A 12,454-nucleotide genomic window follows, 5' to 3' on the forward strand; every position below is an offset into this window, starting at 1 on the left:
AACCCATAAAAATAATAGGTTTATCTATACTATCTGAAAAACTCCACTAGTTATATCAGTATTGATATACAGGGTGAACCTCTCTAGTCCAATACCCTTGGGACCCAACCAGTGCCAAACCAGAGAATTTGCCTAACCATGGGAGGTCAATCTTGTCTAGCAGCGTTACCAACACTTACATTGCTTGCTGGGCTCTTAGAAGACATGTAGGGGTAAATCAGAGCTAAATAACAACACAGAACATTGAGGGCCAGGACTGGTGGTGGTAAACAAACTTTATGGGACGGCGGGAAACTTGGCCACATCCATGATAAGTAGACATCTGGCTAACTAAAATCATGCTGGACCATGGGTGTTGCCAGACCAGAGAGGTTCAACCTGTACTAGCAAACCCACTGTAATATAGTCAAGCCCTTGTTCTCTTTACAGCACCTCTTTTATCCTTTGCTCCCCTGTAGCTAAGCAGAGCCGATCAAAATGTCTCCAACTACATGAATATTGAATGGATAAATGCATTCTGGTTTCCAAGTTTTGAAACTCCATTGTTATGAAAGGTTTCAAAAAAACAAAATAAATGGTTTTCCACCATTTCTGGGATGACCATTTTGAAACACGCAGTTTTTATCCCCATGAAAAAAATTTGGTGCTTGTGTTTGTTTTTTCTGGACCAGAGCTATTCAAAATAAACGGAACCCAACCTGCAAAATGTTGGATCCAAATGTCCAAAAAACGACATGCCTGGCCCTGGGCCAGAGTTTGAGATTGTTTAGATAGCTGGTGTTTTGGTTTGACCCATTGTGAAAATTAGCAGCCTTTTGCGAACATTTGGCTCTCAATCTGGGGTCTTGTTCCCAAAGCCTAAAAAGTCGGAAGATCTGAGGATCCAAAATTGTGGTTCATGCACACAGTGGAGCAGAAGATTTTCCTAAAAGTGTCATAAGAACATAAGAACGGCCGTACTGGGTCAGACCAAAGGTCCTTCTAGCCCAGTATCCTGTCTGCCGACAGTGGCCAGCACCAGGTGCCCCAGAGAGGGCGGACCGAAGACAATGATCAAGCAATTTGCCTCCTGCCATCTCTCTCCAGCCTCTGATAAACAGAGGCCAAGGACACCATTTTACCCCCTGGCTAATAGTCTTTTATGGACCTAACCTCCATGAAATGATTTAGCTTCTCTTTAAACTCTGTTCTAGTCTTAGCCTTCACAGCTTCCTCTGGCAAGGAGTTCCACAGGTTGACTACACGCTGTGTGAAGAAGAACTTTCTTTTCTTTCCTGCCCCAGAGTGCAGAAGGATGCAGCAAGCTGGTGTTCTCTCACACCCAGGAGCATGAACTGGTGCGAACAATCATGTCACAATTCAGATCAGCTTTTCTGGTGACCAGACATAATGGCCCGATCATGGGTGATCTCCTGGCTTCAGCTGGCCTGAAGACCCGCACAAGGGCTGCAGGACTGATTTTTGTCTGGAACACAGCTCCTTTGGGTCAACTCGTGGGGCGCCCAGGAGTGCTCTGGGCAGAGCTTCATTGGAAAGAGCAATCTCTTCCAAAGGAAAGACAAGGTGCCATGATAGCTCATCTACACTCCTCAGCCCGGAAGGTGATTAGATGGCTCCCAACAGCCCCATTTCAATAGCTTCCCACGTGGCATGCAGCAGATTTATTTTCTTTCGCCTCCATAAAGCTCCATGCCTTAGACGCATCAGGGGCCTGCTTATCATTCAACACGTCACCTAATGGCTTCAGCCGTGCGGTTTGTATTTACAGGTTCACTGACTCGCTTTGGAAGCGAGCCAGACACGCCATGGTGTTTCTCCAGCATTGGCACAGAGGCAAGTGAATGACGCGATTAGAATTCTTAGGACCCTTCTGTCTCCAAGGGCAGGTGAAATGCAGGATGCTCAGAGAACGTTGCTCCAGGGATACGTATCGCAACCAAGTGATTTGCAGACACCCAGCGAGTTGGAAAGTGACACGCCGCAGCTTTCCTCTTGGGATAGAGGGGGCAGACTCCTTTGATGTGACATGGGAGATATTTAAAAGCAGACATCTGTCAGGGATGATCTAGATCGGGGGGGGGCAATAATTTTTTACTGGGGCCTAGGCCACACCGGAAGGGGCGGAGCCTCAAGTGGAAGGGGCGGGGCCAGGATACTTCCCTGCTTCCCCACCCACAGACCATGATGGGTCTGGGGGTGGAGGAGAGTGTGAAGACTTCTTCCCCCCTCAAGATTCCCCCTAGGCGTCCATGCCCCTGGCGGTGGGAGGAGACGTTGCACGTTTCTCCTTCTACCCCCAGGTCAATCAGGGCTTGGGGGGCGGGGCAGCTTGCAAAGTCTCCTCCCGCCCTGCCAGGAGGGCGTGGCGCTTCTAAGGGCCATGTGCTCCTTGCAGGGCGGGGGCAGGGCAGAGGAAACTTTGTGCGCTTCCCCCCGCTCCCAGGCCCTAATTGGATGGGTGTGAGGGGGGTGGGGGAGAGGCACGGTAGGGCCTCCGCAGACAAAGAGGGCAACTTCTCTGGAGGTTGGTGATTCAAAAGGAACCCCACACACCATGCAGGAGAGCTCCAGGTGGTGCACTCTGGACTGTACTTGGGGGAGGATGATGTCACGGTCCAGGTGGAGCTGAGAGCCGGCAGTTCCAACCCCACCTTTTCCACCCAAGGCCCCGCCCCTTCCAGGACCACAGAGCCAGCCCCTCCCCTTGTCCCGGGGCCCCAAAAATCTGTCAGCTCACTTCGGTGCACAGTGATGGCTGCCACAGTAGCGGTTTAAAACAAATTTTCTGGGCCAGATTGGAGGGAAATTTTCTGGGCCAGATTGTAGGGAAATGTAATTGGAGGGCTGTGTGATGTAGTAGATACAGCCCTGGACTCAGGCTTTCCATTTCTGCCACTGGCTTGAAGGGCAAGACACATCATAGTGCCTCAGTTTTCCCAGCTGTGAAATGGGGATAATGATACCAACCTCTTTCATAAAGCGCATTGCGATCTGCAGATGGACGTGGCCATAGAAGAGCTAGATATTAATTATTATTGTTCAGGAGCATGCAGTTGTGCTACATGCACTACACAAGGGGCAGGCTTCTCCCACTGAGTTGCTGCACAATGCAGGGCTAATCGTACACCCGTTCAAGTCAATGGAAAGATGCCTCATTGAGTTCAAAGGGCTTGTGATCAGGCCTGGTACGGTGCACAGTGTGTAAAGGTTCGTCTGTGGGAAAGGTGCTACATACACATCAATTATGATTGCTGAGTTGCCATCTCAATAAAGCAGCCCAGGCATGTCACACCTCAGTATCCAGTGGGATCTAGTTTAACCAAAACTGGTGCCAAAAAGCAGTGCAGAAACGGGGACTCGCAAGCGGTCCAGCTTCAACACGGCCCAAGCGGAGGACACAAGAGAGGGAGGCTGAGAATGGAGGAGGGCAGAAAGACAGAAGACTTCTGAGGAGGGATGAGGTGAGGTAGAAATGGAATCCAGGGCAAAAAAGGAAGCCAATGATGGGGGTAGGATAGAAAGGGAGACAAAATAATAAGGAGGCCCTCCTATGTAGCCTCTCTCAATACGAGAGCAAAGAAAAATCCAATTACCCTGAGAAGCAATCCATTTCAAATGGACTAAAGGAATTCTTGGATGCTTAAATTCATACATACTGGCCTTGTCTAGACTGGCAAGTTGAATTTCCGCAAGAACACTGACGATCTCATGTAAGATCGTCAGTGTTCTTGCGGAAATACTGTGCTGCTCCCATTCGGGCAAAAGCCCTCTCGCGCAAATCATTTGCGCAAGAGGGCCAGTGTAAACAGCACAGTACTGTTTTTGCAAAAAAGCCCCAATCGCGAAAATGGCGATTGGGGCTTTTTTGCGGAAAACCGCATTTAGATTGGCCACGGACGCTTTTCCTCAAAAAGTGCTTTTGTGGAAAAGCATCCTGCCAATCTAGACGTGCTTTTCCGAAAATGCTTTTAACAGAAAACTTTTCTGTTAAAAGCATTTCCGGAAAACCATGCCAGTGTAGACGTAGCCAATAAGTTACCACATTGGCCATTAACCCATAGTTAAATTCATACATAGTTCACTAGTGGAACTCTCCCTTATAGGATACCACTGAAGTCAAATAGCTTATTGCAGGTGTTTTCAAACTAGGTGTCATGCCCCAGGACTCGGGGGGTGGAATGTTGGGAGCTGGGTCTCATTGCTGCGGGGGGATCGGGTGAGCTGTGGGGGGGGGTGAAGGCAGCTCCCTGTCTCTCCTGGCACCGCAGACTGCGCTGTGCCCCAGAAGCGGCCGGCAGCAGGCCCAGTTCCTATGTGGGGGTAAGGGGAGAACTCAGAGGACTCCGTGTGCTGCCCCTACCCTGAGCACTAGCTTTGCACCCCCATTGGCTGGGAACTTGCTGCTGGCTTCTTCTGAGGTGCAGCTGGTATGAGATGCCAGGAGAGGTGCCCTAGCACCCCCGTGCACCACTGACCGGGAGCTGCTTGAGGTAAGTCCCTCCTGCCCCTGCCCTGACTCCCCCAAAGCCGGAGCCCCCTCTTATACCCCAAATCTCTCCTCCTCAGCCCCATCCCAGAGCCCCCACTTCAGTCAAATTACATTGGGTCTCAGAATCAACAATTTTCTTCAACTGGATCATGACAAAAAAAGTTTTTTCTGCGCCTTCTTCTGGAGTGTTTGTGGTTGAGCACATTGTGAAAAAGGATAATCAACAAGACAGTTGTTGATCTAATCTGGTGGGGCTACCCCTGCTTGAATATCACAGCATTCTTCCATAAAGGGAAAAAATAAAGCCTGGCCAAAAAGCAGAACACTCCTTCCCCATCTCTACATTTATAGTATTTTCATTTCAGTATCGCTTTGACTCTCCGCCCAGACTGTCCGGCATAAATCTCTCAACTTCTGTGTCACAGTCTAACTGAATAAGATTGGACCTGCTGTGGTTTATTCAGTTTAATTAAGGAGTTATGAACAGGGAGAGACTGTGATTGGCTATGCAGAGAGCCAACAGGGTTTGGAGTTCTTCCCCTTTAAAAAGAATGGATTTAAAAAAATGGCAGTGGATTTATTTAGTGGAGGGGAACGCAAGGGTCTCATTTGAATGTACTGACATGCGGCAGGACAATAATGAGTAGAGCCCTGTGCAAATACAAAATTTGTACCCACGCCCGTAAAACAAGCCGTGGCTATCTGCATCTACAGCTTCGGATACAGATTCCTGCGGATATAAAGCAGATATCCACCAATGTGCGGGGTTCTAGACACAAAATTAGCATTCGCTTTTGCAGCTGTAGCCACAAAAATGAGTCGCGGATATCTGCATCCACAGCTACAGATATCAAGCAGATCTGAGTGCATTGGCAGGGCTCTAATGAGGAGTATTCTGTACGGGTTCTCTCATCCAGCTCTGTCGAATCAACCTGATTCCCAAATACAGCATGCACTCCCATTCTGCCATCCATCTGTCTGGCCAATGCACTCAGTACGAACAGAGAGTACCCTCTGCTCTTCCATTCCTGTTGGCAGCTGTGTCTGCTGGCACTGACAAGGCGCAGCTTGCTTTTGTGCTGGGGATACTTCAGTTTATTCCAGATGCTGCCCAGTGATGCAGGGTTGAATCCAAGTTTCAAAAGGAGAAAGGTTGTTGTCTAGCACCCACTTATGCGGCAATAATGGCCGTACTATTAAGAACATAAGAATGGCTGTACTGGGTCAGACCAAAGGTCCATCTAGCCCAGTAGCCTGTCTGCCAACAGCAGCCAGCACCCAGAGAGGGTGGACCGAAGACAATGATCAAGCGAGTTGTCTCCTGCCATCCCTCTGCAGCCTCTGACAAACAGAGGCCGGGGACACCATTTCTATCCCCTGGCTAATAGCCTTTTATGGACCTAACCTCCATGAAATTATCTAGCTTTTCTTTAAACTCTGTTATAGTCCTAGCCTTCACAGCCTCTTCTGGCAAGGAGTTCCACAGTTTAACTACACGCTATGTGAAGAAGAACTTTCTTTTTTTTTTAAACCTGCTACCCATTAATTTCATTTGGTGTCCTCTAGTTCTTCTATTTAGGGAACTAATAAATAACTTTTCTTTATCCACCCTCTCCACACCACTCATGATTTTATAGACCTCTATCATATCCCCCCTCAGTCTCCTCTTTTCTAAACTGAAAAGTCCCAGTTGCTTTAACCTCTCTTCGTATGGACTCATTCCAAACCCCTAATCATTTTAGTTGTCCTTTTCTGAACCCTTTCCAAGGCCAAAATATCTTTTTTGAAGTGAGGAGATCACATCTATACACAGTATGTACTCAGTATTCAAGATATTAGAACACCTTCTTCAGCTAGCTGTCTTCAGCCAAGCCATTCTCCCATCCAAAGGTGCATCAGCATGAGTTTCAGCAGTCAAAGACAGCTGTGTTATGAATTGATCTGGTAAGATGGAAAGCTACCCACCTGGAACCTTTAATACCCTGAGCTCCAGCTGGTCTACTAAGCCCTGGCTGGTCTATACTGGCATAGCACCATTCAATTCAGCACAACTTTGCCAATTTACACCATCTGATCACCTGGCCCATAGCTACAGAAGGCACTTAGAGCTTGCATTGCCAACAGGCCCTTGAATGGATTTAGCCTCACAACAACCCCAGGAGGTAGCAAGTTCTAATCCCCCTTGCGGAGCTGAGACACTGAGGGTATGTCTAGATGGCACCCCTCTGTTGGCAGAGGGATGCAGATTAGGTAGGTTGACTTTGCAAATGAGGCAGGGATTTAAATATCCTGTGCCTAATTTGCAAAAAAATGGCAGCCACATTTTGCTGACTCAGCACTTTGTCGGCAAAAAGCGGCAGTCTAGAGGAGGCTATGGCAAGAAAAAAAGGCTTTTTTGACAGATCCTGTAAACCTCCTTGCAGGAGGCATAAGGGATCTATTGAAAAAGGCTTGCTTTCTCGACAGATCCCCCTCTAGATTGCCACTTTTTGCCGACAAAGTGCTGAGCTGGCAAAACGCGGTGGCCATTGTTATGCAAATTAGGCACAGGATATTTAAATCCCTGCCTCATTTGCAATGTCGACCTGCCTAATCTGCATCCCTTTGCTGACAGAGGGATGCAGTCTAGACATACCCTGAATGACTTGTTCAAGCACATGCAAGAAGGATCAGGAACCTGAACCCACATTTCCATTGTCCCAACCATTGGCTCATCCTTCCTCTGTAAAACAGATCTCTCAAAAAATCCTACATGCATCTTTCAGGCTGGAACTAAATCTTGGGTAAATTATTATTCTGCGTGGCAGCATGACCTGCAAATGTTAGCTAGCTGAATTACTGCGCTCGGATATTAATTTATACCTAGTGTCCTACACCCCAAACCATTCACTCCAACAATGTTTTGTTTCCATGTGACATTTCACAGTGTACTTTGTCTGGTACCAGCTGCACAGACTAGCCTGAAGCTCTGAAATGGTGCCCCAGCTGACAGATATCACAGAAGAATGGTGCCATCTTCCAAGAAGGCTGACAGTTCTACCACCAGGATAAGGAGATATTGTATTTACCCAGAAATGTAAGTAATGATATTTGTGCTTTTGGAATGTACAGTCTTTTTCTACTTGTGGGCCTATCATGTTCTGTACATAACATCCTGGGTAGGGTTGCAAACTTATCAGTTCATCAGAAACCACACTGCTTACAGTCAAGCCAAGAATCCTTTGTGCTCCAGAAAAAGGATATGTTTTATACATACTTCATAAAGGCTAATCTAATTTGGTAGCCAGATCACATGGCATTTCCATGCATCCTGGAAAAAAAAAACACCAAACCAGAACAAACTTTGGAGCTATGCTGAGTAGTTCAAAGGGCATATTTTTGTCTTTCATGAAATCTAAAGCTGCCTTTAAAAAAAATAATCTGAAAAAAAGACTTACTGGGCCTGATTCTGTCCCCAGTCAAGTCAACAGGAGTTCTGCCACTGACAACATTTTGCTATGTAGCCTGAAGTATTTTACGGAATTTTAAATTTCCTCGGCTTGTAAGTGGTCTAATCCAGTGTTTCTCAACCAGTGAAGTCGGGGGGGGGGGGGGGAAGGGGGGGCTGGAGGGGATACATCAACGCAACTGAAATTTGGAGAAAACTGAATTTTTGTTTTAAGTTTTACAGAGTTTTATTATTTTTGTAATTTTTACATCCAAAAATTTCATTGCCTGCCCGGCTACGATTAAGTTGTTTAAACAAATGTGTTGCAAGGGTAGAAAACATTTTGTGTCTGAAAACCGTAGGTACTGAAGTTACTTATAATTTTTTTTTTTAAAAAAGGGATACTTTATAAAAAAAAAGGTTGAGAAACACTGGTCTAATCTAACTGCTCTGTGGTACTCTGGCTAGAGAGGTTGCTTAGAACCTTTATTGTTTCCCCTGAGGTGGAATGGCATGTTTTTAACTTAGTATTTGATCCTAGAATTTGCAAGGAGAAGAACTTTAAAAAAAAAAAATTCTCTTCCTCGCTAGTCTAAAATGCAGGTCAATTGCAGATATCTGCGATTTATTGACACAGAGTTCCTATATGTCACTGCAATCAATGGGAACAATGGCAAACTGCTCTCCGGAGCATGGATATATTGCTGGAGAGATTGTATTGTTTTAAAGTGGTGAAAAGGTAAGACAGGCTATCTGCTCACCTTGATTCTACTCCTGATTATGCCACTTGTTTTTGACCCTGGCCAATTTATCACTGAGCCTCTAAGGTCCCCATCTGTGAAATGGTCATATATTTGCCCCAAATAACTTTGAGATCCTGTCTTTGCAGCCTTCCACTGGTATCCTCTTCTCTAATACATCAACACACAAAGGTCCCTCCTAACTCTGTGGTTCTAAACATAAGCTACTTGTCTTCTCTTTCATGGCTCTTCGTGGTCTACACCCACCCTATCTATCATCCCTTATTCAGTATCAAAGGGTCGACTACCATCTTTGATTGTGAATGTAACCAGTAGATGATGGAAGGATAAACAAACACCTTAGTGCTTTCTTCCATGCTGCCCTTTATGCTTTGAAGGAGCTCCTCATTAACACCCTGAAAGTCACTTCACTATGCTCCTTCAAATCCTTTTACCATGATCCCTCCAGAAACATTAACTAGAGAATAACTAAGCAGCTGGTATGGTGGTGCCGGACCCAAATTCCTCCTTTTTTCTTTGAACTCCTCCATATATCTGTCTGCTTCCTCTCTCATCTTTTGCCTTCTGGTTAGATTGTAAGCGCTTTGGGGCAGGGGCCATCTTTGTTCTGTGTTTGTACAGCGCCTTGCACAGTGGGATCCCGGTCCATGCCTGAGAATCTGGGTGTGTGTTTAGACTACACATCTCTGTTGACAGAGAGATGTAGTTTAGGCACATTGAAATTGCTAATGAAGCCGGGATTTAAATATCCCATGCCTCTTTAGCATAAACATGGCAGCCACTTTTTTTTAATGGAGATTTTTTTTTAAAAAGTCAGTCTAGAAAATAAAGCCTTTTTCGACAGATCCTGTAAACCTCGTTTTTTGTAGGATAAGGGATTTTTCGAAAAAGGGTTGTATTTTCAAAAGATTGCGTCTAGACTGCCATTTTTTTCGAAAAAACTCCATCTAAAAAAAAGCGGCAGCCATGTTTATGCAAATGAAGCATGGGATATTTAAATCCCAGCTTCATTTGCACTTTCGAAGTGCTTGATTTGCATCCTACAGAGGGATGTAGTCTAGCCGTCGCCTGAGGCACTACACTAATACACACAACAAGAACTAGTGATTAGGGTTTTCTTTCCATGGGGCTGAAGAGAGGGGTTGAGCACCACCGGCACCTTAGGAAAGTGACGCCTTTGCTTGTCTTCTCAGCAGTACTCAGGAGGGGCTTCTGCTAGTCCAGACTCCACAGTCTTAGAACCGCTGAATTAATGACCCAACTTGGCCACATTCACTCATTGCATGCTGGGTAGCGCAGGGTCCAGCGCTCCACTGACAAAGCGTGACCACTCACACAGGGTGCTGCTACTCCACATGGGTAGAGGAGTCGGAGTCAGGCCCTGAAAGGATGGAAGGTTCTCGGCTGCCTCTTCTTAGACTCACAAAAGGATCCATGCTTCTTAGTTCGTTAACGTGTGGTTCTCCCTTGGCGGAACAGCATGTTATCTGCATATTTTAACATCACGGAGCTGTCTGAATTGCAGCGCAATGGGACTCGTATGCCAGGATAACCTATATAAGTGTTGTCGGGGGTGTAAGAAAGAGACAGCTCTTTCCCCAGGGGCAGGTAAGACCTAGCTAAGATGGGTGTTCTTGTCTGGATCCAGCTGCTGAAGCTCAGGGTTCCCTCTTCCTCTCCCCCAGGACTGGATATCTGTGGGGCTGGAACACACAAAATCGACTAGTGTGAGGTCGCCTAGGCTCTGGTGTGTGAGGGAAATGTGAAGAGAGTCTTTCTCTTTCTCAGTCAGGGGCCACATCAGTGAGACTTTGTTTTATTTTATTTTATTTTTGTTTCTCACTTGTGTGCATCCCCCAACGGACTTTTCAGCAGCCCCTAGCTCAAAAACGGTTCCCTGCCCCCGCACAACGTAACTCTTGTATGGAGCTTTTTATGCATAGATCTCAAAGCACTTTACGCAGAAGGCCCATCCCATTATCTTCATTGTCCTCTTGAGTCACGGTTCAGTGTCCTCTTTGTGAAGTCGCCCTGAATCAAAGCAGCAGTAGATGATAGCCCAAGAAACACAGATTCTGCTTCCAAACAATGAGTAGCCCTGTGGCACCTTAGAGGCTAACAAACATACATAGTATCTGAAACAAAAAACAGGACTATGTAGGACTTTAAAGACTAACAAGATGGTTTATTAGGTGATGAGCTTTCGTGGGCCAGACCCAGACTGGGGAAGAATCAATGCCCAGAAAACAGATATTAGACAGGATCACAAAGAAAAAACTGTTTCTTGCCATTTCAACCAGAAAGGACATTGTCTCAACGACTTGATTACCTGCATCCTGCTTCAAAGACCTTTTAAGACTACACTTGAAAGAGAATCCTCTGAACTGTCATTCATGCTTAAATTTGACACTTTACACCTAAGCTTAAACAAAGACATTAATTATCTTACCCATTACAAAGATAGCTTCCCCAATTATCACCTCTAATATCATTAACTCACAGACATTTACCTTCCCCCCCATTCCTCTTCTGTTCTGAAATTTGATTTGTCCTTTCCATATGTGTTCATTTTTTTAATTGTATCCTTTGGTATATATGGTTGTGACAATTTTCTTCCACTATTTGATCTGAGGAAGTGGGTCTGGCCCACGAAAGCTCATCACTTAATAAACCATCTTGTTAGTCTTTAAAGTGCTACATAGTCCTGTTTTTTGTTTCAGCTACACCAGACTAACACAGCTACATTTCTATCACTATATATAGTATCATGAGCTTTTGTGAGTCAAACCCACTTCATCAGATGAGCTGGAGTGGGGGAAAAAAAGAAACAAGGTATTTATAATGGTGTGGGGGGGGGGGGGAGAGGGAGAGGAGACAGGGGAAGAGTACCTGTCTATTGTAGGACTGGTGGATTTCCCACCTGTTTTAAATATCTTGGTTCTGTTATTTCCACTCCAGCTCATCTGATGAAGTTGGTTTTACCCACGACAGCTCATAAAACTGTATATTTTATGTTAGTGTCTAAGGTGCCACAGGACTACTGGTTGTTGTTAAAGCTACAGACTAACACAGCCATCCCTCTGAGGGTACATCTACACAGATGTTATCCTGAAATAGGTTTCTCCGCATCTTTACAGGAAGCCCGTTATTTCAAAATACATTCGAAATAATGGGCTTGTTATTCCAACGTTCCGTAAACCTCGTTGCACAAAGTTTAAGGGACTTGTCAGAACAGCGCTGAACATTGTTTGAAATTTGGCCCGGTGTAGACAGCACCACATTTCGAAATAGGCGCTCTCGAAATAAGCTACGCAATTTGCAGAGGTTAAACTGCGTAGCTTATTTCGAGCAATGTGCAACAGCATAGATGTACCCTGAGACTGCTCCCAAACAGTTAACAGTGAGAAAAAAATCAGCGTATACATAATAAGCCAGCATGCTCTCTCACAGATTGCCACAAGCCATCAGCTGGCCTGCAAAGGACAGGTTCCAGCTACACTGAAAGCCTTTATTAGCACCAGATAACTAAAATCAACATAGACCGGAGGGCTGCAACAGACACATATAATATTCTTGGACTGTGGCATGTTTGAGAAGTTATTTAGCCTCGTAGGCTATTTACATAAGGTTCACTCCATCTTTTGTTTGGACACATTCCTAGCAAAGCTTTTTGGTTGTTACCGCCCCCTTCCCTCCCCCCCCACACATGCATAAAGCAACCCAAAGGTAAAACCATGCTCTTCCCCGACAAATGAGACACACATGGGCTATGTCTAC

At 45.7% G+C, this 12,454-nt stretch overlaps 1 protein-coding gene across 1 annotated transcript in view; it reads right to left on the reverse strand.

Moving 5' to 3' along the window:
• The window catches only part of TRABD2B (TraB domain containing 2B), a 540,370-nt gene that overhangs the window by 228,197 nt on the left and 299,719 nt on the right, over window positions 1-12,454 (reverse strand). The window lies entirely within an intron of this gene.

The sequence above is a fragment of the Pelodiscus sinensis genome, chromosome 9 (genome assembly GCF_049634645.1).
Source record: "Pelodiscus sinensis isolate JC-2024 chromosome 9, ASM4963464v1, whole genome shotgun sequence".
Taxonomy (NCBI): domain Eukaryota; kingdom Metazoa; phylum Chordata; order Testudines; family Trionychidae; genus Pelodiscus; species Pelodiscus sinensis.